Raw genomic sequence first — 13,594 nt, 5'->3', positions numbered from 1 at the left:
CCCGAGTACAGATTGTTGAAACAATCTTTCGGGTGCTCATGGCATGAAAGGGACTTATCACAGAGAAGGAGCTCCATCTCAGAGCTGCCAAAGGCTCACTTACTGGGGTTGCACAGCAAGATCCTTTAAGATCTTACAAGAGATATGTGAGATCTTGCCAGAAGCAGCTGGGGCTGCCTCAGTTCATCCCATGAGTGGGCTGGCCCTGCCCCATCCCATGTCACAAGCCTTCTTGGGGTCCTTTCCCCCAATGTCTATGTGTAACGTTCCTTCCCAACCTCAATTCATGGTCATCAAGAGTAGAGTCAGGAAACACACTCAGCAATGATGTTTTTTCTTTTTTCTTTAAAGAGCCAACTGGGCAGTTGTCGGACACCCGGCCCTGGGAAGGAAGTAGGAGGTTTCCAGCATCATGTCAGGGCCTGACACCTTCTTTCCAAATCCAGGAACCTTTTGCTCAGCTCATGGATGGGAGGTGTGATACTCACACGTGCAACATCAGGACACCACAACGTTGCCTCCCCATTGCCTTCACAAGTTGGCTCCTCTGGCCCTCATTGTTCCCCTACAAAAAATTCACAGCCAGCCGCTGCTTTCAAGAGTAACTAGCACATTGATTGTGGCTTAACATATAGGCAATTGGTTCCCAGGGGTGGCTAATGGCAACCCCTCCTATGACCCTCACCTGATACTTTACAATACCTGTGCAAAAAGCCCCTGCTGTGGTTTATGCGACCCTTTGGGATGCCTTTCATCAACTTTTCCAGCTCCTGAGGATCAGTTTGTAAGTAAATTAATTCATGATTTGTAGCTTAGTGGCGTGCAATTTACTCCCACTTTAGCTTTGTAGTTTGTGCTCTTCTCTTTGAATAACAAGGCTCTCTTTTATGTTTACTGAATATGCATATTTTCTACTTTAGTGCCTGCTTTTCATCTCGTTCTCCACTGGAATTATGAATTCCCTCGATAAGCAAGCCATTCCTACTTCCACTTAATGGAAATGTGATTAAATGAACTGCATATTCGATCAAATACAAACACGTTCAACACTTGTAAAGCTAATAGCATGTGCTAGAATGTTACTTGGAAAATATTTCTTTATGAACAGGGCCCGGGGGGACCCATAACCTGCACCAAAAGAGCACATTAAGTCAAAAGGGGAAATGAGTACACTACAGAGTAAAAAGCCACTGACTCAACAAAATTATCATCATCACCATGAACAACAGCAGCAAGAGCAACAATTTTCTCAGCAAAGAAGGAGAATAGTGTTTGTGTAAACCAGTGCGTTGGTTCCTCCAAAATAAATGTCACTGGGACTGGTAGAGTTCATGGATAAGCTTGTCTGCTGCATACTTGAATGGATTCTTGGCATGAGGCAAAGATTATTTTATTCTCCTAGGGCTTTTAACATCTCTTAATATCATTCGATCATAATGTTATTATTTTATTTCAGCCTCTGCAGAATAATGGTAACTTGGTCAGTTTTTTACTTTTGCAGTCGGATTGGTTGATTGGCTCCTCCACCCCCCCCCCCCGTTTGTTCAGCATTGTGCCGATTCACTTGCGCAAAGATTTCGTGGAGAGGATTATATTTGGATTTTACTGAGCATTTGTTACAATTTGTTTATAAGCAGGGGTACCAACTTGAATGAAATAGCATGGGGGGCAGGTAAGCTTTCCTCCACATAATCGATCACAAGATGCGGCACCCCCCCCCCCCAACTTGAATGGCAATGTTAATCAACTTTGGGCAAAGCCCAGCCCCCTCAAATATTTTACTGGTGGGATGGTGGCAGCGGAAGGGAGCTCTGCCTCTAGACGTTGGCTCCTATGTTTACCAGGAAGTTATAAGACAAGGAGTATTCATCCTGGTTTACTTGCAGGCTATTTAAATGGCACCCCATGAGTCACTGATTGATCCCACACTTTTCAATGCATTTCCACATCTCTTTCAAAACCTCAAAATGATGTTTTTTTAAGGTTGATTTGTTGCACTAGTGCAACATGGCCCTTTACTGCTCTTGAAATGCTTGGACCTACAGTTCCAGTTTGTGTCTGAATCTCGCAAAATACAGTCTGGGGGCACCAGGATTTTATCTATTGCTAGATCGGTTTTATTGATTTATTGATTTGTTGCATGGTTTGTTTTAATTTTGTCTTCTTTTACTGTGCATGTCACTTGTGTGTGTCATTTCTAATGGGATTGCATAAATTGAAATAAATAAGTAAATAAACCAACAGGTTGTATTCCCAAGTCAGCTTGTATTGGATCACAGTCTAGATGCAATCTGAAACACACTTACTATTAAGCCCCTATTAACCAGCTCTTTGTATGAAACCTCAAATCAAAGCATTCTTAAAAATGTTATTATAAACACCTGATTCTGACCACTTTGCTTGCAACTTTCATGGTTGTTTTCTTCTTCTTCTTCTTCTTCTTCTTCTTCTTCTTCTTCTTCTTCTTCATAATAACCTTGAAATTGGAAGAACAACCAGGTTGGGCTTCTGACACCCTTGATCTGATTTCTAATTCTGTGGCAATTTTTGATAACCATAAGGGCTATAAGACTTTAAAAGAAAATGAAACAAGAATAAACAATGCGTCAGTTTTGAACTCCTACTTCTTCAGTCTACATCTGGAGAAGCAAATCCTTTTGCTTTGATAACCAGTAAGCTAACAGTGTCTGTCATATACTGAAAGGTGAACTTTAAAAATCATCAGAGATTCAGACTGGGAAAACTGATCTGAATCTTATCCCTGCTTCTTACATTTGAAGAACTAGGATGAAAATCTCACTAGAGCTGATTTTCTCAACAACTATTGGGCGCACCACACATCTGGGGAGATGCCTGGTGGGGAGGGTGAACCTAGCTTCTTTCACAGCTTCGTTCTTCTGCTATCTTCCTGAATGTGAAAGTGCAGAGGCTTATCAAATTGAAAATCTCTCTGGAAGAAAAACAGTCAGAGTAACCCCTGAAACCTCAAAAACGTCTCTGCTCAGGTTTGGGTTGAACTCTAGAAGACAATTTTATTTATATCGATTTGTTCATCATCAGTTCAAGGCAGACAGAAAGTTTTACTTTTGGGGAATGGAGGGCAAATAATGGAAGTATATGAAAAAAGCTTCCATCAAGATGGGCTGAAACATAGACACATACCAAGGATGGATCTACACATAGGGTGGGGGGAATGCTACAATTAAGTCAGAAATTAAATCGTTATAACAAAAGAAAAAAACTGCTATGGAAAATCGCATAGATTTATTTTTTTTACTCTCCAGTGCCATCTGATGTTGCATGTTTAAAATGCATTCAGAAAGCTGTTTTTCGACTAATGTAGCTGAATCCTAAGTCTACATGTTGGGTGCTGGTGAATAATGTGAAAGGACCATTTTAAAATTTAGGAAAGTGTAACTTTTCAAATGGAGGTACTTATTATGAAATGCATCAAACTTTCAGCTACAATTTTTAAGTACAGGACTTAATTTTATTTTGGACAAGCTCTGGAGATCCAGCAATAGGTACCTGATGACATAAGAAGAGTCATGCTGGATTACGCCAAAGGTCCATCTAGTATAGAATCCTGTTCTTATGGTGGCCAACCAGCAGCCTATGAGAAGCCCACTTGTGTCTACACAGTATGGTAGAGGCTCTCCAGGGTTTCAGGCAAGGTTCTATCCTGGCCTGACCTGACATGTCAGGGATGGAACCTGGGACCTCCAGCAAGCAAAGCAGGTGCCTTTCAATTGTGCTACGGCCTTTCCAAAAGTTATAGTTCAAAACATCTGGAGGGCACCAGGTTGGGGAAATCTGCCCATAGGGATCTCCCGGTCTAGGCTGCTTACTTCTGAAACCCGACCAGAAAGTGTGACTTTCCCAACTGAGGATTCTTGAAGGTGTGTGGTGCATGATGATGTTGACATTAAGTGGAGCAGAGCGCATTCACTTTACTCTTAAGGACAGCTTTATTTTGCAGCTATTTTCCCTTTTGTCAGCAGAGAAGACCTTTGAGCTCCTGTAAAGGTGTTTGAAGCCTGTTCCATGACTTTCTCACAATTGAGTAAAAGGAAAACTGAGGTATTTTGTTTATGGTTAAACAGCTGCAGTGACTCCCCAAAAGGAAACTTTATAGAGACACTTTCATTTTAACAAAGCTCAGAAAACAAAGAGATGACTGGAAACTTTATATATATATATACTTAATTACAGTCTGTTCCTACATGCCTAATATTCTATTAATCCCAAAATAATTCCCATAATCCTTAAAAAGGGGGAAGAATGGAGCTACTCTGTTGTTACCTGTATTCCCACCAGTAATTATGAAGGCTAACAATGTCAAATCTTCCATTTGCCAATATTATTATATTTATTAATCACTTCTTGGCAGTAGCAACCTGGTTTACAGTCAAGCTGAAAAGTGCAAGGATAGTAAAAAATACATTGAATCACAATATACAAGCCCCAGGAGGTGAAAAAATGGCCATCTTGTCACAGGCCTATACAAATTGTAACCTATCATGTTAAAAAACAGAGCATCAACCATGTATTCTGAGCCTGCCAGGTTCTTGTCAAGCCCTGGGTGGTATCCATTCCCCTCATTCCATTAGCTCAAGGTTTTATGTTTGTGCTAATAGAACTTTCCCTCCTCTCATCTTCTTGTGCCTACCCCAGATGGTTGGGAAGCCGCCTGAAAATATTTAGAATCATAGAATCATAGAGTTGGAAGAGACCACAAGGGCCATCGAGTCCAACCCCCTGCCAAGCAGGAAACACCATCAGAGCACTCCTGACATATGGTTGTCAAGCCTCTGCTTAAAGACCTCCAAAGAAAGAGACTCTACTACACTCCTTGGCAGCAAATTCCACTGTCGAACAGCTCTTACTGTCAGGAAGTTCTTCCTAATGTTTAGGTGGAATCTTTTTTCTTGTAGTTTGGAACCATTGCTCCGTGTTCGCTTCTCCGGAGCAGCAGAAAACAACCTTTCTCCCTCCTCTATGTGACATCCTTTTATATATTTGAACATGGCTATCATATCACCCCTTAACCTCCTCTTCTCCAGGCTAAAGATGCCCAGCTCCCTTAGCCGTTCTTCATAAGGCATCGTTTCCAGGCCTTTGACCATTTTGGTTGCCCTCCTCTGGACACGTTCCAGTTTGTCAGTGTCCTTCTTGAACTGTGGTGCCCAGAACTGGACACAGTACTCCAGGTGAGATCTGACCAGAGCAGAATACAGTGGCACTATTACTTCCCTTGATCTAGATGCAATACTCCTATTGATGCAGCCCAGAATTGCATTGGCTTTTTTAGCTGCCGTGTCACACTGTTGGCTCATGTCAAGTTTGTAATAAGCCCATTGTCATTTACAGATCATCGTTCACTACTCTGGAGAAGGCCCATGGAAAGAACATTGAGGAGCACTCCAAATCATTTGCCTGTGTATGTGCAATAGAAAATAAGAGATCTACACTGGAGATTGATTGCTGCAATACATCCCTAATAACAACAGCTGTATAATTATAAGATTGTATAATCTTAGAAGAGGGTGTGGCTGTGAGGGGCATGGCTCTGACTATCATGAAGGGATCTTGCACTTCTAAATTTGCTGCTACACTAAATGAGGCAGAATATGAGTGCCATAAATCCTGAGGTGAATCTGACCAAACGCAAGAGCACATTATCATGCATATAATGTGATCCTGGCGGTGGTGAAGGACTGCTTCTCTACCTTCACTGCATCCTCATCACCAGAGCTTTTCCTGCTGATTAAATCTCGGCTTGTTAAATCTCGCCAGAAAGTGGAGGTTTGGACGCCTATTATGACAGTTTTGCTAGGCACTTTACTTTGAGGAGCAGATCACTGGGGGCTGCAGAGAACTGGATGCCACAGTTCACATAAGTCCAGTGGAGGCATCCATAGCACATCTCATGAAGAGCTAGATAAATCCTATCTCATACCCTACAACACACTGCAGGCAAAAATTAGGATACCATCTTCCAGGATGCCATCTTCCCAATTTTTCTTGCAAGAAGGCGATGGCCATTTTGGGTGCTGTGATCTCATGCATTTTTGCTCCGCAGCCCCGAAATCGCAGTGCAAAGCCACATGAGATCATGGAACCCAAAAAGGCTGTGATCCTCTGGTGAGAAAAAATGGGATCTCCCGGTTTTTCCAGGACATTTTCAGGGCCCCATCTGTAGGTGCTTTGGAAAGTCCAGTCTGCTTACAGCTGTAAGGGTTAAATAAATAAATAAGTCGTGCCCCGTCCTCTATCATGTTTTTCAGATCTCAGTTTATATTCTGGAATAAAAAGATAAATCCTTAAAATGAAGTAGTTCCCCCCTTCCCAATGAAAAGTCCATTGACATCAAAGGCATCTATGTATGACGACTTTCAGCAGCACAAGATGGTAAGAGGAATTGCCGATATCATTATCTTTAGTAATACTGAAATGTGCCCATAAGACAGAAATCACCAAAAGGGTTAATGACTTTCCTCTGCATATATTAGATGGTTTAAAAAGGATATCTTGCATCATAATCAAATAGATAGCAAAGCAGACCTCTGGATTAATTGTGAGGTTGGGGGTGTTTCTTCCTTGTAAACTGAAGCTTTGAGTTTCACAACTGGCCACACCTTTGGAACCATAAGAGTTCTTGGTTTATTAGTCACTCCTGAAGATTTGTGGTGATGACACATATTGTGGAAACATTTCTGCAAGATAATTTAAATTGGCTATTTGTTTTGGGCCATAAGAGTTGACAGTTGCCTAGATTTAAACAAGTCAATAAGCTTTTGAGGTCAGAGTGACTTCGAGGTTAACAGTTTACCTCATTTAAAAATTCCACAGACGCTGCTGAACGAATGAATGTATCCAGATTATTTAATTCTATGTTTTTGTCATCGTAACCATACCTAGGTCCTTTTTTTTGAGGCCTCCTTTTCTCCATTTTCTGTTGCGGGGAAAGAACCATCTAGAAGCATCCTCTGAGGCCGACCTGGAAGAAAATAATTTATTGTATCCTGCCTTTCCTCCTGTGAAATAAGTTAGACTGAGAGGTGGTGTCTGGATCAAGGTTACCTTCATGTCTGAGTGGGGATTTGGAACCTGGAACTCCCATGTTTTAGTCCAATACTCTAGCCATGAAACTACCCTGGCTAACAATGTATAAACTATAATTTGGCTGGGAAACAAGTAACTGGGCTTTGCCATCTTTGTCTGGCATTTAGTCAGCACTGTTGATGGGATGCCAAATAAATATTATTACAGTGTATAGTAAGGTAAAGGGTAAAGGCACTCCTGACCATTAGGTCCAGTCTTGGACGACTCTGGGGTTGTGGCGCTCATCTAGCTTTACTAGCCGAGGGAGCTGGTGTACAACTTCCGGGTCATGTGGCCAGCATGACTAAGCAACTTCTGGTGAACCAGAGCGGCGCATGGAAACACCGTTTACCTTCCCGCCGGAGTGGTACCTATTTATTTACTTGCACTTTGATGTGCTAGGTGGGCAGGAGCAGGGACCGAGCAACAGGAGCTCATCCCATCGTGGGGATTCGAACCGCTGTCCTTCTGATTGGTAAGCCCTGGGCTCTGTGGTTTAACCCACAGTGCCACCCACGTGTATAGTAGGGAGAATTAAATGAGCAAAGTTGTTGTCTCCACAATAATGACAGCAATAATGTTGCTTCTGGATAATTGCCTTTAGTTTTGTCCAGCATTTGTTTGGGCATGATTTTTTCTTCATGAAGAAATGATTTTCTTCTTTATGAACACAATGTAAGAAAGGTCTGCTGGATAAAGCCAATAAGCTATCCAGTTTTCACATTGTCCAGCCAGATGCCAATGGGAAGCTGGAAAGCAGGACCTGAGCACAACAGCTCTTTCCCCACTTGTGATTCTCAACAACTGGCATTCAGAGGCAGACTGCCCCTCACAGTGGAGGATAACAAGAGTCATCATCTTTTAGAGCCATTCAGGTTGGTCGCCATCACTACATCTTATAGAAGCAAATTCCATAACTTAACTCTTCCTTCTAGTTTTATGAGAGGAGGAGAAAACCTCTCTCTATCCACTTTCTCCCCACGATGCATAATTTTATACACCTCTATCAAGATTTACATATTCCTTTAACTGTGAAGCTTCTAGTTTGAATCACTCTTTTACATGTGGTGCTTTCTTTTTCTTCTTCCATACCTACAGACTGGGAGCGGCCGCCAAGACCACATAACACCGGTCTTCAAAGGTCTACACTGGCTCCCAGTACATTTCCGAGCATACAATTCAAAGTGTTGGTCTGATGTTTAAAGCCCTAAACAGCCTCGGTCCAGTATACCTGAAGGAGTGTCTCCACCCCCATCGTTCTGCCCGGACACTGAGGTCCAGTGCCGAGGGCCTTCTGGTGGTTCCCTCACTGCGAGAAGCAAAGCTACAGGGAACCAAGCAGAGGGCCTTCTCGGTAGTGGCGCCCTCCCTGTGGAACGCCCTCCTACCAGATGTCAAAGAGAAGAACAACTACCAGACTTTTAGAAGACATCTGAAAACAGCCCTGTTTAGGGAAGCTTTTAATGTTTAACTGACCACTGTATTTTAATACTTTGTTGGAAGCCACCCAGAGTGGCTGGAGAAGCCCAACCAGATGGGTGGGGTATAAATAATAAATTATTATTATTATTATTATTATTATTATTATTATTATTAAAGAAGAATGAATTATGAGGATACTGAGCACGTGACTCTGTTACTTGGAGCATCTTCACACAGTCCTGATTTGATGCCGCGGCAAATAATTCTGTTTACAGGCAGTTCCCAACATATACACATAGCCATTTCCAAGGTTTACGGCAGTACTTGGACCTTCAACGGATCCTACCAGCCTTCTCGAATTGCAGGGACCAGAGGCAAAAGGACCCTCCCCATGTTTACTGCAGGGATTGAATGCACTGAAACAGTACATCTGATCCCCTTTATTAGCGCTATGGATGAGTCCCAATAAGCTATCATAAGCTGCATCATAGTAGGGGCTACATTCCAATTTTCTAGCATGCCAGACCAAGGGCTTAGCTGGATTACCACTCTGCTGATTATGCTATTCCTTCCCAACAGAGACATGTTTAACTCATTGGGGAAATGGCAGGCTTTCTATGCTCTCTCCTAGCTGTCAAGGGTAGGCTGCCAGTCACTGGTTGTGTAACTTAGGCAACAAAGTACTGACATGGAGCCACAAGCAAACAAACAAATCCCAAACCCTTCCATTGCTTATTAAGAAGAATTATTGAAACACAGCTTCTGTAAAAATGTGGTGCTCATAGCCCTGAGATAAGATTTTCCCACAGAGCTATAATACTATTACAACCTATTGATTATATGCATACCAAATAATTATGAATGAAAACACAACGGACCATGTATTTGTAATTACCATTTAAATTTTGTTGCTCGCTTTGTTGCAGTTAATTGTTGGCTGTTGCTATTTGTTGTTTGATGTTGACAATTAGTTACACAGAAGTTAAAATAAAGATTTATTTTTTTAAAAAAGAAAGAATTTGCATACTGAAATTTGTTGAGAAGCTTCAGCCCTATTTTTCAACATTTGCCATGCTTAGAAATGAACCACCTGCAAAACTTTTCACCTTCTACTTTGGAATGTGCTCTGGTGCTACCCATTTTTTTATCTCAGGAACTATAGTTTCAGCAAACAGCTGAAATGACACCCACAGCATAGGAAATCAAAAGAGACATGGGACCACCAAGGGATTGGCTACTTACAGCACAATCCAAACCCAAGATCCACTGGGATGATGGAGTTTGGATTCAGTGGATCTTGGGCTATCCCAGCTGATCCGGGGCTACAACAGCATAAGTGCTTAACCCCTGTTAATCCAGAGATACGCTTAAGTCCCTCACCAGGCCTCATCTGATAGAATTTAAGCCTGCAGAACTTACATTGGTGTAAGTCCCCCCCAAGGGGTGTTCCAGAGATATGGTGGGACAGAGTAAGAATTTACACCCATTCCAAACCCCATTCAGCTCAGCCACATGACCTTGCAACCCTGCAGAACCAAGCCAGCAAAAGGGATGGTATAAGTCAAATTCCTCCCAATTCCTTTCTATAGTTAGGATTGCTCTGTTAAAAAACCAAAACCTCAGGCTTGTAGTCAAGTAATGTCTACTCAAAGTAGACCCACTGAAATTAATAGACCCAAGTTAGCCAGGTCCATGAATTTCAATTGGTTTACTCTATGTATAACTACCATGGGATGCAACCCCCAGTCTCTGATAGTGCAGGGAGCCTTTTTGTGTTCTGACCGCCAAAAATACAATCCCAACTCGACCTGATACCTTCACAGCACTGCACCTGCAAATAACAGCCATGCTCTTCCCATGCCATTAGAGAACCAAAGTCTTTTCTCTAGACAGCCAAAGACATCTTTGTGTGATGCATTATTCAGGGCAATACCATCTCTGATGTGCCCTGTTCTCTTGGGAACCACTTCTGAATGTCATATTTGCAGACTAGCGCTAAAGTATATTGAAATAGGTACCATGGCTGGGGAGCTAAATGCTGCAGTGGGTTAATGCATTAACCTCTCACACCTGAAGACCTGGGGTTCAAATGAGGTTTAGGTCACACGCAGAATTATTGGTATCTCACTAAAGTGCCCAGTGGATATTTGCCTACCTCATGGTGAATTGCCAAATGATCTGTCTTCCTCAGCATGTATGACTATAGGCGAGGCTTGCGTGGATATGCTGGAAGACTTGTAGTAGTATTAAATGTAGAAATGTTCTCCGCTTTTTCATGTGGAGCCTGTTTTAACCTAAGTTTAGCTGATCAAGATGTGCTGCATTCCCTTGAATGGGCCCTGAGGATCTAGATTTGGGCCCCAAATGCACTATACATTAAAAGCACTATCACACCACTTTAAACAGTCATGGCTCCCCCCAGAGCATCCTGGGAACTGTAGTTTGTTAAGGCTGCTGAAAGTAGTTAAGAGTCCCCTATTACCCTTACAGAGGTACAGTTCCCAGAGTTCCCTGGGATTATTTCTAAACACCTCTGGAAACATTCTACATGCTATTTGGTTGGATGGCTGTATCACAAAATTTAGGTAGGTGCAAATTTTTGAAGGCTCTAATATTGACCTGGGATACAAGGCGAGTTGTGTGAAAGCACCCAACAGAAAATCACCCTTTCCCTTTGAACATTGCCAGGTGGCATCGGAGGCCTGGTAAAAAACGTACAAGGTAAAGGAGCCTCTTGAGCTTGCTGATAGGATGGCTGGCAGTTCAAATCCGTGTGACGGTGGTCAGCTTCTGTTGATCTGTCCCAGCTTCTGCCAAAGTAGCGGTTGGAAAGCACACCAGTGCAAGTAGATAAGTAGGTACCACTGCAGGGAGAAGGTAAACATGTGAAAACACCCAACAGAAAAGGACCCTTTCCCTTTGAACACTGCCATGCAGCATAGAAAGTCTGGTGCATGAACTGCATACCTGGCACTGGTGCCAACCAGCAGAATTTATCATGGGCTGCAGAACCCAGCATGCTCCAATTTGCCAGGACTGAATGCACTGAAACGGCAATTCTGCCAGGCAGTTAGATCCAGCATTAGTGTTTGGATTTTTTGCATTGCCTTTACCCTTCTATCTCCCCACCGCCCACCAGGCCTGCTTCCCTCCCCTTCACTATACCTGCCAGTGATTACTGGAGTTTTAAAAAGCTTCTCATTTAGATGGAGAGCAAAGAACCAAAATATTCCATGCTTTTATTACTTTGGAGGTATTTGATCAAGGACGTTAAAACAAACTTAACACTGATACCCTCATTTGCCTAAAACTGCAGTAGATTTAGCTCAGAAAATAGCGAGTGTCACACGTCTGGCTTTAAAGCTTGAAATAATCTCTGCAGAACATTAGAAAAAACATCTAGGATCTTCCTTGTTTAAGTAAATCATGACACCAATTGGTTGAGGAATGAGGAGCTGCATCAATAAGAAAATGTGCCTTGGCTTTATCATCATCCAGTGCAATCCAGAGACAGGTCTGTCCTGCAGAATGATACATCATGTTAGGTTTAAAGTATAAACAGAGGCATTTCTAGCTCTCTGGTGTTGTTAGTGGCTGCTCCAGTGCATTGCCCCAGATTACAGGCATTTTCCCAAGGACATGATGTGCAAACATAATGTGAATTTGTCTATATTCAGAGTGTTAAGCCTGTCCTTCAAATAGTCCAGGATGCAATTCGTATACCATTCCTGCAGTCGTGTTTCAGTGGTGTGTGTGATTGTTATTGGAGACACAGGTGGGTGATATTAGACTCTGGACTTAATAGTTTTATAGGGACGTTCATTCATCAGATGGTAATGTGGATTTACCACTTAAAGAATGTGCTAAGCAAATTCTGCTGTGTTTGGGGTGGGGTGGCCAGTGATGCGTTGCCAAAAGGTAGAGCAAAAGAGAACACCAACATGCATGGATTTTGAATACAGTAATGTATATGCATAGACACGCATTTGTAAATAATTACTATAATTTAAAGAGAAATGCATAGTGGGGAAGATACCAGATGACTTGGGTGATGTTATCTTGAAAGTAGTCTCAGACTGGAGAGCCTTCAAACAGAGGACATATTCATGTGGAGGACTGACCTCAACAGCCCTTCAAAACAGAGGACCATCCTCTGTAAAGTAGGACATATTGCCACCACATTTGGGGAGCCCTCCTAATTCAGCTGAGTAGGGCACTGGATTTTATGCCCATTACCAGAGAAATGGGGTGAGCTCCCGTTGTTCGGTCCCTGCTCCTGCTAACCTAGCAGTTCGAAAGAACGTCAAAGTGCAAGTAGATAAATTGGTACCGCTCTGGCGGGAAGGTAAACGGCATTTCCGTGCGCTGCTCTGGTTCGCCAGAAGCGGCTTTGTCATGCTGGCCACATGACCCAGAAGCTGTACGCCGGCTCCCTCGGCCAATAAAGCGAGATGAGCACCACAACCCCAGAGTCAGCCACGACTGGACCTAATGGTCAGGGGTCCCTTTACTTTTACCTTACCAGAGAAATGATCCAGTCAGAGATGTACTTCTAGGAAGAACTGGCACAACCAACCTCCTTCCTTGGAGGTTTTTAAGCAGAGATTGGATGGCCATCTGTCATGGATGCTTTGGCTGAGATTCCTGCATTGCAAGGGGTTGGGCTAGTTGACCCTTGGGCCCCTAGAATCATAAATTATATGATTCTAACACAGAGGCACACTTTGTAGCCTCCTTCTATGCTAAATGCCCAAACTGGACCTTTCTGTGGTAGGAAAGTTTTGGATAAGGGAACTTGAGGTGGTCATGTGTCCTATTTTAGAGGCTGTGGTGGACTGTCCAATTAAGATAAAGAGGCATCAGAAGGGAAGAGCAGAGGTTCATCAAAAGTTAGCTGCTGGACAGCAGACTGATATCTCTAATTGCATTGGAAAGTCTGAAAAGGGCTCAGAGCCTAACAGCACATGTAGGAGAATCAAATGAGGCAACATATCACTGCAGAACAGAGGTGGGAAATCTCACATCTGGATGATCCACCGCCAATCAACTTTGGAAATGTTCCACTAGT

This window comes from Podarcis cretensis (genome assembly GCF_951804945.1).
Source record: "Podarcis cretensis genome assembly, chromosome: 9".
Taxonomy (NCBI): Eukaryota; Metazoa; Chordata; class Lepidosauria; order Squamata; family Lacertidae; genus Podarcis; species Podarcis cretensis.
This window is presented reverse-complemented; position numbering follows the sequence as displayed.